This window comes from Coturnix japonica, chromosome 6 (assembly GCF_001577835.2).
Source record: "Coturnix japonica isolate 7356 chromosome 6, Coturnix japonica 2.1, whole genome shotgun sequence".
Lineage (NCBI taxonomy): Eukaryota > Metazoa > Chordata > Aves > Galliformes > Phasianidae > Coturnix > Coturnix japonica.
Window position 1 is genome coordinate 22,864,648 of NC_029521.1, and position 22,499 is coordinate 22,887,146.

Consider the following 22,499-nt stretch of genomic DNA (forward strand, 5'->3'; position numbering starts at 1 on the left):
AGCTGTGGCTGCAATGAATGACCTCTGGAGGGAGGTCCAGCAAGCTGGTGCTTTAAGCAGATGATTAACTGTTCTCATTTGTGACTTCAGTTGTTTCCATATACAGAATATCATAGCTGCAATGAGGATCTTTGGTCCCCTTGGAAAAATGTGAGCCTAAAATTAACAGTATTTATATTGCTTATTCATAAAGTGTATTTGAAGTGAATCTGAAGTCAGGAATGAAAATTTAAAATTAGCTCATTGGGCCAATTAAATGTGTTGGTCCTTCGCAGGTTGATTAAAATGTGCTCTCCAGGAGGAGAGATGAAATTGCATCTTGCTGAGGACTAGGAAGAAGTGGCCCTGATGTGCTTTTGAAAGACACAATCAAGAACACAGCTTCAGTAAAGGATAATGAATAAAGAGCACTTTGCACAATTTCCACTGCCCCAGTCTCATGCTGGGCCTGTTGTGATCACCGTAGTGGTATCCATTTGTTCAGGAGAGGCTCCTTCCACTGCTGTGTGCAGCCCCAGTCACCTTCTGATGCTTTGATTTCAGCTGGGTGTATTTCCTATATGCCCAATGTGCATGTGTACCACGTGGAGTCACTTAACCCCAAACAGAGTGGTTAAAAAAATAAAAATCCTCTTGCATGTGTGTGACTCCCCTGTGCTTGGTACTGTGTTGTAGGTTTATCCTGGAAATGTCCCTAAATCCTTTAGCTGCTGAGACAAAGAACCTTTATGTCAATGCTCACACACTCGTAGTGTGTGTTCTCTCATCCACCTGGATAGGCAGATTAGGGCCCAGGCTACCTTTGAAGCTAAGCTCTGACCTGCCCACTTTGTGATAAGGATGACTCTACTGGCAGAGAAATGGAGCTCAGCCTTGGTAATGTTTCAGCATGATTCTACTTGCTACCAAATGTGCTTTTTTCTTGGGCATTCTTCTTTATGAGAAGAAAATTTTGAATGTTTGGGATATCTTGTAGTCTATCTGGAACTGCAGAGCAGAAGGTCATAGGTTCCCAGTGAACCATCATTGCAGCACAAAACAGAGCTGGCACCGTCATGGGCATATGAAATTATACCCTTCTGTATATGTTGAGAGTTATATGCACACCTCCATGAGATTTTCCAAGCATGAGAGGAAGTTCTTAGGCATAAAAGGAGCTTTTTCAGTGGGTCCTGACTTATCTTCTTCAGGAAACCAGCTTCAAGTCTGCACTAATATGGTTACAAAACTGGAGACACCTGGATCTCCTGTACAGCATCATGGCAGAGAAGGGCCTTCCTGCAGCCACAGGGGAAAGAAAAGGTTTCAGAGTTGAAACTGGCAACTGCAACATGAATGTTGGTGTTGCTGAAGGCCTCTGTAAGAGTGGTATCAGGTTCCTGTATGGATGTGCTTCCGAGGGTGCAGGCTGCTCCAGAGGTGTTTTCTACCCTCATGTAACCATTGGCACATCCAGTGCTCCCTGTGCTTTTCATGGCCACATCTCTGGCACTGATGTCAAGCTCCTTCATCCTCCAAAACTTTTGCAATAGCACTGTATTCAGTCTCACAGGACAGATGTTCTGGGAACGACTCTAGCAAAAAGGCTGAGAAACAAAGAATGAGATTCTTGGAATCTTTTCTGAAGAACGTGAAGAAAATTTTTATCTTAAAAGAAATCACATTCCTGCCCTTTCCTCATTCTTTGTTTGACAAATTGTTTTCTATTTACAGCCAGCTCTTTTTAATGCGTTCTCCCTCCCCCTGCCTACTGGGTTCCTATTTTCTCCTTCTGACAATGTTACCATATGGTTCTATTATTCAGAGATTCCTAAACATGTATTACAACAGTCCTGAAAAATAATTAGGTGCTGCTGTGCTGTAAAAGCACATCTGTGATCAATGGCTCCCAGTGGAAATTATGGGATAAAACATCCCAAGACACTTTCCTATCTTTCTTCTTCCTCTCCCCCCATTCCCATTTTCTTTCCCTCCACACACACATCAAAAGTGAGCAGCAAAGGAGAAAAATTTCTGTGTGAGCAGTTATTTTCATTTTCTTTCTTTAAAGCAATGTACATTGTGATTTGTGGGTTTTGAGTACGGCTAAGGGAAGAGATCTCCAGGGAGGAAAAGGTATATATTTAGACTCTGTACATTTATAATAGAACTTAATTCTATGTTGATAACCAATGATTTACACCCTTTAATCCAAAAGCCCTCCTGTGCCCTGTGGGGAATTACAACATATGTCCAGCAAATTGGTAACCATATGCTTCAGCGAACGCATGGTCCTTCAGCCCTTCCCTTACTCTGTTGCCATGAATGGTGCCCTGTTAAATCAGTCTGCTCTCATAATTTACTCTGCCTTTGTTGAAGGCTTTGTCAAGGGAAAGTTATTTTTGGATTCCGGCATTTTTTGCTAGAGGACTTCACAAGTGAATCAATGAGTAAAAGCTTTCTCAGCTCCCAGTGGAAAACATAGAGACATCTCCCGTGCAACTTCTTCTCCTGAGTGCACATTGAGAAAATAAAATCAGAGGTATCAAAAACAAGATTCACGACCACTTTGCTCCCAACCCCTCTGCTTCACCCACCTTGATGCAAGCTGGTTCTGCTGATGGAACCAAACAGTTTGAGCACAGGCAACAAAAGCCTTCCTTGGCGCATTGTGGAATAGAAACAAAAAGGGCCCCAATATACTTTTTTTCCTCTTTGTGGCTGCTTTTTAACAGAAACTTCGAAGCAGTGGCTGGGAGATAAAGTTAACTCGTGCAGAGGGGTACCAAGTGAGTGAGCCTGCTGCTGCCCTCCCAGCAGGAAAGATTATCCCAGATAAGCAACAGCAGGGTAATGTTCAACAAATTAGCTTGACTGATGAACCCTGCACTCTTGTCAGTATTAATGCCTGCTAAGTTAAGCAGGCCCAGGCTTTATTCTGAGGACTTATCCTCAGAGACCAATGCAATTGAATCTATTTTTTTCCCCACAGATGCTGTGTAGGAGGGGCTCTGGGTCTTCTCCAATGAAGACGGGTTATTACAGATGGACTTTTACCCAACCTTAGTGAGCTGCTGTGCTGACAGTGACTGGAGGTAAGTGGCCACTCTGGGACCCGTGGGAGGGCATCCCTGCTAAGTATTGCATTAGGACAGTCTCTGCTCTGCTCTCACAGTACCCAGGAGCACGGGGCAACTCAGCCCAGGATGGTGTGTGGAGGCACAGCTCAGCAGCAGTAATCCAGACAAACCCTGGATGGTCTTCATTAATCACTTGACAGCATGGCAGCTGACAGTTCGCATGCCTTTTCCACTCTGAGGCACTTGTTTCCTCCTACTGCATATCCTCAGCCCCTCCCAGATTCAGACTTGAAAAACCAGAGTGCTGTCAGTACCAGTCAGTTCCCTGACAAATAATATAACAATATTCACCCAAACACAGCATTATTAAGGATCACCAACATGCTCTTCCTCTCAGCAGCCAGGTAATCATTTTGTGTAGCTTTGCTCAGAGGAAGGCAGATTTAAAAAATATCTTCCAGACTTTGCCACAGCGAGGACCCTGGTACAAAACAGGACTTGTGGGCTAGAGCTGGGGTGTCAGAGGAGTACAGAGCCAGGTATGCTGCTGGCACTGGTCAGCATTGCGGAACCTGGAGTGATGGGCTCCAGCACCTGGGGCTGGAGGATGGAATCAAGCTTTCCTTGGATGCATTTCAGCGTGATAAAGAATCATTTCCTCTGTAAAAATTTTTAGCTGATTTACGAAGTGAGTTGTCAGAACAAATCACACACTCCTTTGACTCCTCTGCTCAGTTCATCTCTTATCTCTTCACTGATGGGCATTTCTTTAAATAATAGAGAGCTGCTGTGCCTAAAAAGGAATAATGTCCCTTAAATATTTGCTGATACATATTTGAAAACCATCTGGCGTGAATGGATTTACTGGTGTCAGATGAGAACTCACTTGGGATGTCAGTGAAGGGCTGGGAAGTGCTGGTGCTCAGGTTTTGTCTGTGGGATTCCAGCACCTCCAAGGTAAAGGAACAAAGATCAGCTTTTTCTTTGAGCTGCAGCATCTGCTGGAAGGAGAGTTTGCAGTGCAGTTCCCATAAGGAAGATAATATTTGTCCTGTCTCAATGTCAAATTCTCTTCCCCTCCTATTCCCAGTTTGGTCTGGAGTTTGCATATCTCCGTCCCCAGAGTGCTTGCTTAGTTGCAGCTGCCTAAAAGACAGACAGGCAGACAAGAAATCAGATTTTATTCTTGCCTCTACCAAAATATCCTTGTGACCTTAGGCAAACAGTTTTCCTTGCAAGGAAAATTTAAATTATCTGTTATATCATGCAGGCAGTAGTTACCTATTTCATAGCACCATGGGGAAGTTGGTTTTGTTCAGATTCATAAGATTGATACCTGAGCTGAATTTGCTTAGACTTGTTAGGGGAATCTGAAGCTGAGACTTGAGTTCAGTCTGTTCATTTCCTTTCTGAGGTTCTATTGGAGAGCTATTCAGTCTGAATAGCAGATAGGAAGGGGAAAAAAAAAAAAGATCTACGTTTATTCTGGAGGAGTAACACCAGTTATATATACACACATATATTCATTCTCCAGAAACATGTACACTTTGGTGAAAATGCTATTTTTGTTACAGAAAAAGATAAAAAAGAAAATATCCCTGGAAAGAGCTGTGCTGTGTTCATTGGATATTGCTGTGTGTCCTTGCTTCTCATCTGCTAGTTGGAAAGGAGTGCCAAACAAAAGCCTTTTTGTCATGAAAATCACCCACCAACCTCTGCCAGCTGTCAGTCAGAGGAACAATAAGTGTGAGAGTCGAACATGCCACCCACCAAAAACATGTATGTGAGCTTTAGTTAGAGGATGAAGAAAGAAATTTGCACTCGCAATAGTACAACACAACAGCGTGGAAACAGCTCTGCCAGTGCAGCTCCTTTCCCCCACCCAGTGAGGTGATGGGACCATCTGGATTTATCTGGGTTCAAGTTTTCAAGGGCACAGTTCCCATCAACACCACAAAACGGAAATCATTTGTTCCCAGACCTGATTGCAACACAAGTCGTAACTGAGTCCTTGACTGTTACGGTCTAGATTGGGCCATAGGCTAATTTGGGATGAACCGAGAATATAGATGGGAACAAATAAGAGAGAGGAATGTCATAGCTTGCAACTAAATTCAGCTACTGCTCATAAACAAGAAATGGAAATCAAAATCCCCAGGCAGGCACAAAGGGTTTTGTGAAGCTGTTCTTGTTCACATGATGCAATCTTAAGGTTTGATGCCACCAGAAGGAATGACTTTTCACCACTTCCTTTCTCCTTCCTGCTGCCAGCTGATATGGTTGGATACTGAAAAGTCCCCAGTGACGCTACACCCTACTCACATGTCAGCATGACAACCCCAAACATGGGAGATGACACCATGGCAAGTACACTGGATTATGCCAAAGGTACAGTTGAAGGGACCTGACCAAGAAAGCATCTGTATCCTGTATATCCTGGAATAGTATAATTTGATACTGAAACTGTAGTTACTGGAGACAGATTTCAGGCTATTCAAATCAGTCATCTGCTCAATAAGCCCAAAATTACAGTGCCATATGCTTGGTTTGCCTGTACGGATCAGTGAAAGGAGTTACCACCTTCAGATATGGCGACAGTTACCCTATCCGAACAGTTTTAACAGGGAAGAACATCAACGGGGGCAGCTCAAGTGAGTTTTCAGCACTCACTGGGACAGTGGATATTTAAAAGTTAGAAATAATAATAATAAGAATTCACAGTAGAAGAGCCTCCTTTTCCCCTCTAGGTAAATATGCAAGCCATAAATAATACTGCAGGTATGATGCAATGCTGGGGTATTTTTGTCTCTGGTATACACTGAGATCAGGTTTCCTGCTATCCAGTAATTTCCAAATACTTTGGCATGTCAAGTCACAGGCACTCCCACAAGATGCTCGCCTGACCGATATACACCTGGTGTATTGTTCTAAGTGGGGGAAGTGTGAGGTGGGGAGTGTGGCATTAGTGTGACTACACTGATCAAGGACATGGGTGCCTTTGGTTGTGTTTTTAACCAGGAGGGCTGTAATATTGTAAAGCTTCCTGCGATTCTGCTGCTGTTTTGTATAACACAATACTTATTCCCATTCAACTCTGCAAACTGTGCCTCTGTGCTGGGTATGGGTGGGACTCCCCAAACTGTACAGAGTGTGCTGAGTATTTTTTCAGATTCTTAGCCATCATAGCATTTGGTCTTATTTTTGCCTTACGTAGCTGGGGAAGAATCAGTGACAAAGGCACTTTCTCAGAGATTCCCTTTAGAAGCCACACATGCCAGCTGCAGTATTAAGTGCACCATCTTTGTCTTTCTTCCCATTACCCAAAGATATCAGCTATATTCAAATCCTCTTCTGTTTCTCTCCCCCCCGAAAGAATTGACCGCATCATTTCTGTGAGGCTGAGCTGGCTATTACCCAAAACTATTGTATAAGATCTGTACAGTTACTGACGAAACCAGCAGAGCCCATAGCAAGCTACAGAGCTATATTTCCTCCCTCTCTCCCTCTGTCGCTAAAGAAATTTCTCAATTTTCCCTGATGACAGAGCAATAATATACTGCTCCTTACAAAGCCAAAAAGCTGCTCATGTTCGGCTGTAGCACAAAAAGCTGCAAGCCAGGCTTTCAAAAGATAATAATGCTTTAGTGCAGCTACATACAAGACAAAAACTGTTTGAGGGAAGCAAGATGCCAGAATTAGAAATTCAGTGCTGGAAAACAGCATGCATTTCCTGTCCCTGTGATGTTATTATATTGAAAAGGCTGCTGCCAGGCCAATACTTCTGTATCCTTCTTGCTAAATAGAAAGGATCTACCCAAATGTCAGCCTTTCTCTGTGTTTGCTTGCTGGTCTTCTTAGTAACTTTCAAATAATTGGCCCTAACAGAATTGCTCTGACGTAGCCTAGTTGTAAATAAGTGCCCTCCTGAATGAATCTCTACCTGATTCATAGACACCGAATCCCTCACTAATGTGCCATGTCACTACCTCAAGTGGTGAGCTGGGGGCTGGTAACTAAATGGGTGGTCAGGAAAGATCTCCTGGCTGACCTGGAGTTTGTGGACCTGATGGAAACAAACCTTAATGTCAGAATCAAGGCTAGAGTTCTACTCTTTCTCCTCCAATGGCATGGATTTAGATCACTCACAAAAGCAACTCCGTCAATGCTCTTGTTGCCCCTCTTATAATGTAGAGGTGATACAGACTTCTGACATGCTGGAAATGCTGTGTCTTGTCAATGGTTTCCTCACCAAGTTCTCTCCTGGAGATAGGCTGGAGCTGACACTCTGTGCTTTCTGATTTTCTGGTGTTTGAGAATGCATGGGTTCCAAATTGCACTAAACTTCTTTTCAAATGAAAATAAGAACCATTTACAAATAAAAAAATCCAAATTCTTAAATGTGCAATTGGTTATAACCTGAATAGGCAGTGTCAATCCATTGCTTTCTGCCAGCCCAGCAAGTCGTGGAATCATTAAGGTTGGAAAAGACCTCCAAGATCATCTAGTCCAACCATCAACCCATCACCACCATGCCATTAAACCGCATCTCTAAAAATCATCTGGGTGGGGTGAGCTGGACGTGGGTACAAGTTGAACTGTTACCTTGTCCCTCTGGGGGACGTCTGGTGAAAGCAGCCTCATCCACATCCCACAGTTAGGAAACTGTGGCCCTGGGGGACAAGCACAGCTGGCCATGCCAAGTCACTCTCTCATGACTTGGCCTTGCCTACTGATATGTGAAACAAGCAAACGGCCCCCGCAGAGCTCCTTGGGAGAAGCATTTCCACACTGCAAGAAACCGTCTGCGCCCCTTGCACTGACTGGCATCTGTACTAACAGTCTGAAAGGAAATGCCTGAATGTCTCATGTCTAAGCTATGTCTCTGCTAGGTGAGACCATCCAGACGGAGCTGAATCATTTGCTGAAAGGACAGCCCTAAAGTTCAGCCCTATAGGTAGAGAGAGAACATCAGGCTCAGGGCTCTGAAGTGAGTGCTGAAAGTATGGTTTCAAAAAGAAAGAAGTAGCTGTTTTGTTTACCTTGCAGCTTTCCCTTCTAAAGAGGGTGACATTTATTTGGGAAGCAAAGGTATGTCTTGGTTTGACGTGCAGCTTTAGGTTACAGTGGTTTGTATCTGATTTCTGGTGACCAGTGAACTAAGTTGGGCCGTTTCTTTTCAGAAGTGCAGAACACCCATGATGAATTGGCATCATTCAGACTAGTGCAATGTGGTACCACTCCCACATTCTCAAAAACTTGCTGTTTCCAGAGCAGTAAACTCAGAAACCCATTTCTGGTGTTTCACATCAGCTCAGCTCTACAGAACTACTCACACTGGTGTTCACTATAATGGAAAGGATAACTCTGACATCACTGAGCTTCTTCCACTAAAGTTTGGTGGCTTTTACTCATGTGAGGTGAGACGGAGTTGTTCAGTGTATTATGTTCTTCTTATACACCCCCCCCCCCCCCAATATTTTTGTATATACAGTCCCCAAAGAGTTTTTGTCTCAGCCACTTTTTTAAGTAAACCACTCTGCTTTGGATTTGTTCCGTATCAAAGCTGGGAAGCCTCATTACACACAAAACAGGCTGGTTTGCAGATAATGAAGCAAATGCCTATTTTACCTGCTTTTATTTTTTGATTTGACAGAGTGACCTTTAGTACAACAGTCGGCACCTGGACCTGTGATTTTACAGGTGGTACTACTATGTTGCTACTGCAGTTCAGTTTGTTTCCTCTGTGTAATCTTCTAATGTTTCACATGGAAGTTCATCTCTGAGGTAAGTGTATTCAGTGGGAATGCTTGTGTATTCACCCTTAGCCACCTGTTATGAATCGAATTCTTTATCTAGGCTGCCAGGAGTGTGGATTCATGCTTTAGATCTGCCCCATTCCAAAAGAAGCAGTCCTGTCCTCCCCAAGCACCTGGCTGCAACTTCCTGCTGCCTCCTTTCTCAGTGCTGGAGCTTGGGCTGGAAAAGTTGCGCCTGCTGCCTGCCCAAAGACATTTTACTTTCAGGGCTGTTTTTCAACTGGATTAGCAGGCAGGTCTGGCACTGCACCAAGCCCCATGATGACTGGTACCCACACAAGAGAGCTGATGGCAATGTATGGCAGGAAGGAAGCAGAGTCAGATTGGTTTAAACTGATCATTAAATCATTTAATGAAAGCTGCTAGTGTGTGTTAGCATTGATTCTCCTTCCGTGCATGTCATAGCCATCCTATCTTCAGGTGCCGACCGGGTTTCCTGCTTGGACTTGTTTACAAAGTCTCCTCTCCAAGCTGCTGTAGAGAACCTGCTCTAGCAGGGGGCTGGACTCAGTGATCTCTCAAGGACCCTTCCAGCCCCTATGATTCTGTGATTCTGTGACTTTCTTGCTAAGGTCCAGCCATGGCATAGCTCAGGTCACACTACAGGGCTGATGGGATCCTGGTTCTCATCAGATTGGATCTATCTGGGGATTTACGCTGTACCCCCATCCTACGGTTTCACTTCTTGCTTCTGATTCAGAGGAATTACAAAGCCTGAAATGAAAGTTAGCTGAAACCATGCAGGTCCCTCATTATCTTTTTGCTTTTGGTAACAATTATGTACAAAAGTCTGTCTGTGAGCAGAGCTGATATGAGGGGGCCAGGCTGGGTCAGGAAACCGTTAACAAACATCAGACCAAGCTGCCGTCCCACGTCGGGGGCAGAGCTGGCAGCACAGCCTCACTCGTTGGTTTTGGTGACATCTTTGGGCTTTTAAGGACAACTCCTGCCTGCACGGGACTTCATGCTCCCGGCAGAGCGATGCGTTTCGGCGGCAGGTGGCTAGATGGCGCTGGGTCGTGCTGCTGTCCCTGAAGGAGGGGACCAGCTCAGGATCGTGTCACGGTGTTTTAGGTTGCAATGGGCACAACTTTTCTGCAGACATGACTTTGTGAGTCGCTCATGCAGAGCTGAAGGTGGAGGAATCGCTGCTGTTTCTGCATCTTGCAAGCTGCGAACAGCTGGGACAAGAGACAGGAATTACTGGTCATTCCTGGCACCCACAGTACTTTCTAAGCAAGGTCTGAGTGCTGTGCTGGTCGTGGCCTGACATCAGTGATGGGACACTTTTCTCCTGCAGTTGCTTTCGTAAAAACAAGTTTAGATCTTTTTCTCACCACCTGGAGCTACGCAAAGCAGTCATAACTGTGTAGAGAAGACCTTTCCCACTCTGTCCTGGGGGATTATATTAAAATGTGTGCATATTCTGTGTGACTTTGGTTTGATGGAAGCCCATGGCAGCTGAGCACCAGCACAGGTCTCAGCCAGGGGCTGAATCCCAATGCTGCCTGAGTGCTCCAGCTGGGCTCTCCCTGCAGACTACAACACTTGAGGCAAGATGAGGCATTCTGGATGTCAGGAAGCCCTGCAAAATATAAGAGGGCCTCTAAAAAAGTGTCCTTGCAGAGCTTTGCTTTGGTTCCCTTCTAGTCATCCCTTCTAGGTGCTCTTTCCTGACATAACGTTGGTGCAAACCTGTTGCTTGCTTAGCGCTGCAAAATGAAGGGAATCTGCTCTTTCCCTGACAGCTGGGTGATACCTGCAGCCTGCTGTGAAACCCTCTGGTGACTCACTTCTCTGCTGAAGGGTTTCCACTGATAAATTCACAAAACTATGTTCGCATTATTATTTGTAGGCCTCTCCCACTCACTGTGTCCTGCCACGCTCTATTTGCCAGAGCACAGGAAGAAAACTCCCTCTGCCAGAGGCGCTTTCCTATGCCTCCCCAACACCTCCGAGTTGCTGGGGGCAGACAAAGCTCTGAGAACAAATTATCCAAAAATGTGAAGAACTCAGAGCAACTTTTCTCTGTTCAGAAGTTAGCTGAGGGAGGAACCGGAGGTCTCAGTGGGGAGGTCGCTGAGCAGAACCATTTCTGTCTCTAACCAGGCTGTGACCTCTCTCCTCTGTTTCCAGTCTACTTTGGCACAGATAAGTAGTAGAAAGTCTCTAGGGCCAGAGAGAACATTTCTGTCCTTGCTTTTAATACTTGTTAGTGGGTTTGGTGCAACATGCTTGGGACTAAAAGCCTACACCTGCTCCTCTTAGGAGCTGTGTGTCTTCAAGGGCTGAGTCACGCAGCAGAACAGCTCCTTGGATATGACTGAATAACACAAAGAGCTTAGCAAAGGGAAATGGCATTCCTGGTGGGAAGATCCACGAGGCAGTGTTGCAAAGGAAGTGGTTGAAACCCACGTGTTGTGTCACTGCAGGCCAGGCTGAGCAAGGCGCTGGCAGGAAGATCCATGGGCTGCTCACAGATGCCCTTTGGGATTACAGTGCCTAAGTCCTGTGTCTGAAATAGTTTGTTTTCAGTGGAAAAGTGTCTGAAAAGTCCTGCAGCAGAGCAGCCCAATGACATCTCTACCTTTTCAGTGGCCTGAGCAACATTGTCAGCAGGGACATTCTTCAGAGTGTGCATAGAGCTGAAGTCTATCACTAGGTGACCCCTTTGGTCCCATCAGCAGGAATTTCTGCTGCCTCAGCCCCAATTCAGCCCACTCTCAGGCAGCGGGTTAGGGTCAATCATTAACCTCTTCCGGCCCTCACTCCTCCAGAGGGCTGGGAGCACAGGCTGCACTGTGTGTGGAATTCTCTCTCTTTGAGGGAAAGGCGCTGCCCAGACCAACCATGCCTGTATCTCCCACCCCCAGTTATCCCACAGCTTTGTTCCCACGTTAGAGCTGCAAAGAGGAAGCAGTGAGCTAGACCAAAGGCATTACTGTCACTTAGTCACTTTGGCCATAAACCTCCTCCTTCCAGACTTTTGTGGAAAGGTGAGTTTTCCTGTAAGATTCAGCTTTTTGTTTCGAAACTGGCAAATAGAGAAGCACGCAGGCAGTGGGACCTGTCCTTGGGGTGGGCGTGCTTCTTCTTTAGACTGTGGGTCAGAGGTGGCTTCTAAAATCAGTGCACACAATGGAGAAGACAAACTTTTTTTCCTTAGGGTTTGTCTGCACGGGGAAGTTTACCACTATAATTATACCTTATGTTACACCAGTATTTCCACCCCATATGAATGTTCTTATTTTGAAATAAGTGTGTCCAAACAGAGCTACACTGGTGTTTTTAGCAGTATAATTATGCTAGCAAATTCTAGGTGTAGACCAGACTTTCGACGCCAATGTCATGTCGCAGGGTGAAAAGCACTGTTACAGACCACCATTATCTTCTGATTGCTTGCAATTCTGTGTTGACTTTTGCTGTTACTTATTTTCACAATCTCATCTTTTTTTTTTTCTTTTTTTTTTTTAAAACTCTTTCAGAGTCATCTTTAATTATTTCAGGACTCGAGATCCACTTTCCCTTCTTCTTCCTCCCATCTGAAATGCACGGTCTGATTTTGATGATGATCACAAGTGCAGTGAGAAAAACCGGCAGCTCTGAAAAGCAAGTGCAGGACCTCATTATACACAAGCCCCTTTGGAAAAGGCTTGTATAACAGGTAGCCCTCTCCACAAGCCCAGCAGCAGCACACTTATCAATTTAGACTCAGAATTACCGTCAATATCTTTTGCAGATGGCAACAGCTTGTTCCATGTGAGAGGAATGGGAAATTTCCCAGCACACTGATGCCCCGATGTACAAGTTTAATTGAGACACCTTTAGAAGGACTCTGTGGTTAATTAAGAATCACAGTTCCCCTCAGGATATTGATGCAGGCTGTGCTTACGATGTGTGCAAATCCACGGCTCTCAGAGAAGTGTTTGGCAGAGTAAACAGGAGGCACGCGGCATCCTGAAATCCTCCACCTGAGGAAAAATCAATGCTGCTTTCCTTGCAGAGCTTACAAACATCAGCACCCAGCAGACAGGAAATCTTACAAAAGGAAAGAGCAATGATTTAACAGATCATTATCTGTATTCCGTAATGGACATAAGGCCCGTTTGGCTGGGCAGCATGGACATGAATTAGTAACCATGGCCCCAGTCAAGGGTATGCCTGCGCAGTCACGTTCCTTGCCAAGGCTTAAATGCTGCCGAGATGCTCCTTGCTAATGCATCTAAATGGCTTCAGGAACCCAGCAGCTCTCCGGCACGGCTGAGCTGCCATATGACTGTCTGCATCTGACCACGTAGCCGCTTCCTGTGATAAGGGACGGGCTGTGCTGGCATCTGCCTGCAAGCGCAGGCTGTAACGGCTGCAGCCAGAACAGCCAAGTGACGATCATTTCTGAGAGACAGGGACTTGCAGATGGTCTCATGGTTGTCTCATTTCCCATTCGTCCCCTTGTGTAAATGTGGACACCTGGGCTGGGGCGGGTTCCCAAAGACGCACCCAAGCAATCCTATCATCTTGGGTATATTTTTAGTGAGATGAGAAACAGTTCATAAGAAACCTGCAGGGTCAGTTGTCTGCTGCTAAAAATCTTGTGAAATGGAGATCTGAAAAAGAGCTAAAATTCTTCAGGTATCCAAAACTTGTCTGCTTTTCTTCTGGCTACGTTCCCTGTCCCACAAGAAGATCTTGTTATTCTCACCCAAAGTCTGACTTCCCAAAGGGCAGAGGAAGAGCTCCAGGCCCTGAATAACATTAATGGAAGCCTGTCAAAGAGAGAAACTTTCAAAGGGAGGCAGTAGAAAATGCTGAGCAGAATGATTTAAATCCTACCCTGCTGTGTTGCCCACAGAGCCTCAAGGGGCTGCTGGGCTCCCTGACCCAAAGACACCACTCGGAGGTCAGTGCTGCTTTCCCCTGGGGCTTTTCTCTGGGATGCAGAGTGTGGAGAGCCCTTTTTGAGGGTTTCTAGCACCCAGCCACTAGGCTGGGGTCTCTTTTGTGGAAGCAGACAGTGTGCAAAACATACTTCTTAACCACCTTGTTGAGACCATGTCATCCTAATAAACCACTGGTCCACAGACACATTCCTGCAGCCTGGTGGCTCAGGTGTTTGAATGAGAAGTGGATACAGGTGTCAGTAATGGCATCTGGCCTTAAGACTGGGCTGGGAGGAATAGCAGGTCAGCTGCACCTGAGCTTGCCTGCTTGCAACTGGTGTTTCTCACTTCAGTTGTAGCTGGGTGGTTGAGTGAAGGTTGTGCTGCAAACTCCAAAATGCCTGAGTTTTGGTGAGTAGTCTTTGGTGTAAAGCTACTGCTGAATATTCTAAAGGCAGAGTAGGTGTTTCAGAGAGAGAGCAGCATCCCTTGTGTGCTGTATTTAGGATCTCTTCCATTGGTAGATGTCCCTGTGATTCAAAAGCAGAAGTTGAGCTGTTTGGTGAATTTAAGGTAAGCTGGAAGGCCTTTGATCTCCAGGAGCAGATTGCATTCTGAAGCTTTGGGAATGAGGTACCTAGATGGAGGACAAGGGTTGGCTTTGGTACCTGCAATCCTTTTTGGAGGGATGAAATTAAAAAAATCTCTTACTTCATATCTTTGTACTGTGTGATGCAAAGGTCTTTGCACTTTTTCCTGGTGACCAGCAATAGGATCCAAAGGAATGGTACAAAAGCATGTTAGGGGTGGGTTGGGTGGGGTGGTGGTCGTGGTCCCAAGCTGCCATAGATAAAGAAGTTTAGGCAATACTCTCAAACACAGTTTTATTTTTTGGGGGGTGGTTTTTTCTGAAGCCAGGAACTGGACAATGATGACCCCTGTGTGTCATTTCCAAAGAATTCATATTCTATTAAAGGATGCACATGTACATAATCAGGTGAACTAAACTTGCCAGTTTTTATCTCAGTTTGAATTGCTATTTAATATCACATATACTCAGGTCTACAGGTGTGGTTTGTTCTTCTCCGGTGATTGCTCAATACAGACTAGATTTTAATGTAGGGCTGTAGTGGGAGTCTCCCAGGGCTCCTGGACTTGGCCCAACTGTATTTAAATTAGAGATGAGTTCAAAATGAAAGACAAGAGTAGTGAGGAGCCCACCACCTCAGCAGCAGAACTGACAATAAACAATGGTTATTTCTTCCCTGTTACAGGTTTTGCAGGATGTCCTAATTACCTTGACATTATTAGTGCGGAAGTTGTGCTCTATCCACCCACTAAGTACAGGAAATATGCCCAGTCTGTAATTCTATCCTTCACCTCACATGCCTCTGATGGGATGGAGTCGGAAAGGAAACTAAATAGCCTGGAAAGGTTAACCAGAGACAGAGAAATTAACCCTTTCGTTTTCTCTCACTGGAAAGTGGAGTTGGTGGGTGGTGCCACAGAGGGAGACTGTTTACTTCCAGACTAACAGAAGTCTTACAGGATGAAATCTGCTTATTATTATTATTTTTCAAGCAAACACAAGAGATGCTGCTATGCCTACATCCTTCAAGTATACTCAGAAAGCACGTAGCAATCTATTAGTATAAACTGATTGTTAATTAACTTCTTTGTGTTGTGTTATGGGCACAAACTGCAAAGGGTTATATAGGTCTGGGTGTCCTGTTTGAGTTTTGGAAAGGGAATAAATGAGAAGATACTCATTAAGGCAACAGAGGCTTCAGACACAGAGGTTGAGTTGACTTGTATCCATTTCGTATGCTGCTCTAATTTGTTTCTATAGGACAATGAGGATTAACTGAAGGTAATCTCTTTGCAATGGTTTAATCTGTATAGGTGAGTCTGTTAGTATCAGGATTGTATAAGTGTAGAAATAATTGTTTAAGTCAGAGCAAAAGGATGGGCAGAAATACTGGAGAGTGGAGTGAAATATGCTTGTAGAAATATTTATTTTCTGTTATAGCCATGCAGTAAGAGGTAATGACTGAATGCAAATAATCTTGCACTGTCTTATTTGCACACCAAGTATGTGCACACGTGAGACCTTGTGCAAGAGAAGAAGGGTTGGCTGCATATCTACTAGCAGAGCTCTGCTTTTTGCTGTTCACCCACCCTGTAGCCTCTGTGAAGGAAGAAGCTGGTTTATGAACTTGGTGCATTTAACTATGCAACGCCTTTCTATGGAGCTCTGCAGTGTTACAAGTGTTTCCCTCTCCGAGGGGTCTGGAGGGGCAGGGATGCTTTTAGTGCTCTGGCTCTGAGGATTGCCGTAGGAGGGATCTGCAGTGCAGGATGTTGGCTTTTGTGCTCACTTGTTCTGCATGTTTTCCATTCAAACATAAAAATCACTCTCCTTGAAATTGTCCATCTGGTCTTTGTGACCGAGGACAAAGCCGTAAAGTATCAGGATAGGTTCTCCTTCCCTGCCTACTCAATACCATCAGTGTTGAAGGCAGGACTGACTTGCTGTAGTGAGGTAGGAAGTGGTGTTGGGGAGGAGAGAATGTAAATTCCCCAAATCAGTGTGAGTCCTGAGAACTTCGGGCCTGAAAATGTTATAATCGAGTTCCTTGTGAGTTAGAGCTTTTCTCAGCAGCAACTTCACAGAACTGGGAATTGGGTTTACATGAAATGCTCGTTTTGAAGCCGTGAATTGTGGTGTTGTGTTTTGTGGGTGGTTCCCTTGTTTGTTTTAAGGAAAAAAGACAAAATTTCCACATCCCATTTGATAAGATTCATGTTTGAAAATGTGAACTTAATAGGAACAAAAGTTAACATTTCTGAGCTTCCTGAATTGCCTCTGTGACGTTTCTGTATCTCTGCTGATAGTGTAAGTAAGGATGCTGAGAAAATGGGAGGAAGAAGGGGCTGTCGTGGTTCTATCCCTTTTCTTCTACTTAACTCCAGCTTCTGAAAATCTCTGCCCCCACTATTGTATTGAGAAACTTGCAGACTAAGCACCTCCGGGTGATTCAGCTGATATTTATTTCTGTTTTCAGAACTTCTTACTAAGAAAAGGGGGAGGGGGAAGCACTGCTCTCTGGTTGCAAACCTTTTTCAAGGACAACAGACTCTTATTCATTTCGTAACATTTTTATTTGCATTTGGAATCGATTGCTCCTGTCATCAGGTGATGGGCAGAGCTGGAAGAACAGGTTCCTTTCTGCCGGTTTCTTTTGCTAATTTGACAGAAGGAGCTTCTGGGCTGCAAGCATGTCCTGGAGACGTACAGGTCATGTTTATTTTCCTGCTCCTCCCTTCCAGCAAAATGGGAATTGTAGGAATAAGTGCCAAGAAGGCTGTGTGAGGAAGGGACACGGACTTTGCACATTGGCTTTTTGATGGCATCATGTGAGTGCCCCAGGTGGTTCCCTAACTGACACCTTTGGGCTGCTGTGGGGTGAGGTGATGCAAGAGCTGGTCTTGGAGGAGGAATACAGGAGTTTGTGGAGGCTGACAGTGCTCTTATGAACCTGGAGAGCAGGTGTAATGGGTTTCAGCCAGAGACAAGGGAAATATAAGTCAAACCAGGAAGGCTAATTAGAATCATAGAATCATCAAGGTGAGAAAAGACTACTAAGATCACACAGGGTAACTGTGAACCCATCACCACCATACCCACAAACCATGTCCCCAAGTGCCACAAGAAGTTGAGGAAGAGCACAGTACAACAAAACCCAGCTCATGTTATGTTTTGCTTATGTTTTGCTAAAGACCGGACTGCGATTCTCTGCTCTTAGGCCCCTTTGCTGCAGGATGTGTTTGAGGTTCCAGATGTGAGTGTGATTGAGTTGGGATGTTTTAGTGCAGACCGAATGAAATTCCCCACTCTCCTCCCATGAGCATCACCGTGACATCTGTGGCTTTGAAGTGAACTGTTACTTGAGTTTCCTCTTTATTTCTCTGGAACTCAGCAAGGGAAGGGAGCCTCTTTATGCTGGGAAAAATAAAGCAAAATAAATGAACTTTCCAGTAAAACCACAAAGTGTCAAATAGTTATTAGTCACCTCAGGACCAGATCAGCTGGTGGCTGTTTTGGGAATGCACAAGGGATTTTTCTTTTTTCCCCCACCTGCTCAGTGCACAACCAGGGCTAACTGCAGGCTCCTAATTTTCTCGTGTTCATCAGTCCCTGTCTCCTCCCCATTCAGCTTTCCCTTTGTTGTCATTGCTTTCTCCACTCGTTGTCCATCCTATTCTTAGCTCTCATTTATCGATACTGTGCTGTTATTGGGTGACCCAGAAAGATGTGCGTTGTAGGACTGGTACCATGGCAGCTGCAGGGTACATTTTCCTGTTTTATTGACCTCCTTTCCCTCTGTGCTGTGAAAGCATACAGAAATATCACCTTCCCATTCTCCAGAGCTTTCAATCTGCAATGTTGGCAGTGCAGAAAGTTTGCTTTACACCCTTTTTTGACCAGTCTGTTTTCTCTGTTGTTAGGAGGGATCGTGCTGGTTAAACAGCAATGGTGAAAGCAGAAGTGGATTCTCACATCTATTTATGGTGTCTGGAGTAAATTGGACTCTGAGCAGGCTGAGCTGACTTCTGAGGAAACTGGTCTCTGAGCAGAAAACCAGAAATAACAATGCATATGTGTGCATGGCTGCCCTAAAGGTGGACTAATTCCATAGGACTCAGAAGCATGGAGGAGAATTGGGAAGCCTTGAATTAATCCTTACTGAGATGGAGGTATTTTCAGTAGTAGCACAGTTCCACCACCATTTCTCTTTCACTCGCTACTGGAGTTGAGGTTAACAGCAGTGGGGTTTGGGTTTTTAAAACATTTCTCAGCAAGGTGTAGATGTTTCTTCCTTGTTGCTGTTAACTCCTGACTTAACCAAGTAGGTGTGTGGACCCCTAAGTGTCTCTTGCTGTGACTCTGGCGCCCTTTCTGTAGACCTCTAAGACTCATAAAAAGCCTGATTAACATGACCCCTTCTCATGTACAGGTATTGTATCTATCTCATTATCCTTCTTGCATCTGTCCCACAAAGGACGTGGCTCTGCAGTCCCTTGGCCTCCTTCTTTTGTCCTGGAGTGGGCTTGGGTGGCAAGAAAGCTGTGTGGCACCTCCAAACCATGCCCACAGGAATGGGAAGCTGCCATTCAATCATCATCTGGAGGGATGCATCTTACCCAACCAGCTGAATGTGCAGTTGGAATAAGTTAACGGAGATGGGTAATTGACTTAGTAGTTTTTCTAAGTGGTGCTGATGGTATTCAGTGTGACCCAAAGTAGGGTGAGGTGGGATAAATGGAGTGGAGATGGACAGGAACTGTTTTATCACATTAACCACAAATATTTTTAAAGTGGAAAGCCATTGAAGACTGGTTTTGGTAAAGTGGGGATACTTAATGGTTGCTCTTATCTGTAGCTCTCTTGAGAGGGATTTAAGTATGTCGTCTTCCATTATGCTGAAGATACATTCACCCACTTTAATTTGAGTGCCAAGAATGCCAGGACTTTTCTCACTGTTCATTCACTGATCTTCTTGGAGAGCAAAGACATGCAGAGACCTCCTCTGAATGTCCCTGCTGCTTGAGGATATGATAGCTCTCCTTATTTCAGAAACCCCTAACCTAGTGAGGCGCTAGCAAAAACATCACACTTCTGAGACCTTATTAGTGTTATTTCTGGCCAGGGAGCCACTCTTGTCTTGCATTCAGAAGTACAGAATTCTTTCCCAGCCACCTGGTTGTTACAGGAGAACTAGAGCAGGTGCACTGAAAAACTGACAAAATGGGTGGTTTGTATGTTGTTTAATTTTCAGTTCTGTGTTATAGAGCAAAACAGGCGGGGTCCAGTCCTACCTGATCTCTACAGGCAACTGGGCAAGATGGTCTGGTCTGGGAGCACACCTTGGTCAGAGGTTTCTCCTATGTGTATTACAAGAATGCTGATTTCAGGTAGAGTCAGAACATGAGTTAACTGTGCAGTAGGGAAATATCCTCAGAGCAGCTCCTTGGGATGCTGTTGTAAGTCTTTGGTTGTGGAAAAACAGGGCAATCAGACCTGAATTTCTAGTGTTAAGATTGGAGAGGGAAGGTATTGAAGCATATATGTTCATTTAATTCATCCAAAAGAAGTCACTTCTGAAGGTCACCTTTTATATATTCCTTGGTTGCTCCTGTCCATGTGGTATGTGAGAAGCAGCCCCATGTTACACATGGTGTTACCTTGAAGTCCAACAACAGCAACGTTTTCCATCCCAAAGTGGACATGATGCTGAAATACCACACAGCAGAGGAACATGTAAGGAACAGGCCTGAGCTGTGTTGAACCAATGATTTAACATGACTTAAAAAGAAAAAAGCCACCCAGGAAAACCGGATGATGACATTTGCCACCATTCAATTAAAAAGTCATTCTTTCCTGTTTTCCAGCAAGCTCTGGGCTTTCCAAGCTCACTGCTCTGTGCTGGGATGACTGACTCATGAACCTGATAGGAAAATGCACCTGTTTTTAGCCAAAGGTTAAAGCAGTTCTTTGGTTTCCAGAGTAAACAAAGGATTTATTTCTGTCTTTAACAGTTACCCTGTGAAGTCCAGGAGCGCAGGAAGGCTGGCAGGAACAGAGAGCTTTGAGCAGACTTTGCTGAAGTCAGTAGGGCTGTGAAGTCTGTGCTAGGATGCCAGTAGGTGTCAGTGGGATTTGGCCCCTACTTTTTAGTAAAGGGAAAATGGGAAAGGAATTTGGTGCAGTGATTTGGGTTGGGTGCTGGGTGCTCTGAAGAGCTGGAAGTGAGTGAGATGCATATTCTGCTCTCTGCCCTGAGCTCTCTGTATGCACCACTGGCAAAAGAGCAACTGTTTGTCACAGAGATGTGATGGGCACAGAGGCATTTGAGTCTGTTAGGCTGATTTGAGACTGTAGTAAGAACAGTAATGAAAGTGGCTAGAGTATTTGGAAATGGGATAGTTGGATGTGCTATGGAAGTCAAGAGGTTTGGTTAGCTGACGGTCACATTAATTCCAGTGTGAGAAATGGGATGGCTCAATCTCTGCGCAGTACAGGAAAGTGCAAAGATGACACTGGCTTATTTCATGTCAGCAGTCAGGATGGTATAGAAGCAAGATGGATTTTAGTTTTTATTTAACTGGATTTAATTACATGTGTGAGCTTCAAAGTGCCAAGAGCCTAATGGTTGGTGACCTAAGGTCTGAGTTAAAGAAACAACAGCCTAAACCTTAAGCTTGTTTGTTTGACCATATGGCATGAGTGGATCGAGTGATATTTCAAGTAGGGATATACGGAGCAAAGTACCCTGTGCATCCAAAGCATTTACCAAGATTTCCAGCTTTGCCAAGAAGAATCTGAACACTGACCTTGCCTGCCCTCCGCCTGCAGTTCAGGAGCTCAGCTGGGACAGAGAGGAGAGAGGCTTTCTACTCTAAGAAATCTGCAGTGCCCTTAGATAGACCACCCTCATGCTTTTGGAAGAATAGGAACACTTGAATGTTCAGTTTGAAAGATCCATGTGACAAGGAAATTCTAAATCAATTTAAGAAAAAAAGGAGATCTTCAAAGGCTTGTTATCTTAATTTAATTTTGTTTTGATTAGTGTTAGCACATTTTGATTAGTATTGTGAAAGCTGTCTATTTGCATTGCAGGCTGTGCTTGCTTTCAGAGAACACTGTTCTTGGGTAAAGGCAACATGGTTCCAAGTTTGTTAGAGCTACCTTTGAAAACTAGAAATGGTCATAAAAAACTGCTTCTGGATCCAAGACCTGCTGCTGCATGGCTAAATGTATGTGCTTGTGGGAGATGTTTGAAGGGGAAACAAAGATTTTTAAATGGCTTAATTATGGAATAAGCAGAAATGTTGAGGAGGGGCATACGAAAGTCATATCTCTCTTACTTGAAGTAACTGCGGTGGTTCTCTCTGCCACAGGATGTCCGTGCTGTATTGATTCGCAGCCTGATTCAGCTCAGATAAAAATGGTTGATTTAACAAATCACCAGCTGGAATGTTTTGCATTTCCAGTGCCTGTTTGGCGATTGGCATCCACACTGAGCAGCTGCCCCAGGTGCTTCCACTTTGAAGATGATCAGTTCCAGACCCTCGCTTTCATCTTGGTCGCATATCCAATTGAAAGGACCTTGACGTAACAGTGTCTGTTTCACATTTAAAAGAGAACTGCTTAAAAGCTGTTTAAATAATTTGCATGTGCATCCAAGAATCTCAAAGCTTTGGCTGTATCAGTTAATTTTTGAGGCAACCTCCTGAGGTGCTCATTATCTTAATTTATATAGGAGTTCAATGAGGCACGAAGAGTGAATGTTTTGCTTTGTGTCAGTTTTGTATCAGGTAAAGAATACCAGCCTGTGCCAGCTTCCATGAGTCATCCCAGAGGGCTGACAGCATCCAGCTGCTTTGAGCCTGAAGCACACAACCCATAAATGGCTGCAGAGTGCTGCCCAGGCACAGCATGGTGAGGAAACCTTACTGGTGCTGACACATGGAAGGGGGCAAGGAAGGGAATAAGGAAAACAATTCACAGTGGCCTCAGCCTCGTGCAGCTGATGCTGTAGTGAAACCATGCACTATGACCACTCCTCTTATAGAGTAATGCAGTGTGGAAGTTCCTACAGGAACACCAACAGAAAGAACTAATTCTTATTTCTTGTGATGGCCTTATTTATACATACAACTGCACCTACATCCCTGAACCCCAC

At 44.6% G+C, this 22,499-nt stretch overlaps 1 long non-coding RNA gene across 1 annotated transcript in view; it reads left to right on the forward strand.

Moving 5' to 3' along the window:
* LOC107316106 overlaps window positions 1-22,499 on the forward strand; it is a 62,148-nt gene that overhangs the window by 18,077 nt on the left and 21,572 nt on the right. Inside the window, exons 3-5 of the long non-coding RNA XR_004307692.1 lie at window positions 2,972-3,074; window positions 4,634-5,447; window positions 8,713-8,843. This is a non-coding gene — a long non-coding RNA (uncharacterized LOC107316106). The remainder of the gene's footprint in view (window positions 1-2,971; window positions 3,075-4,633; window positions 5,448-8,712; window positions 8,844-22,499) is intronic.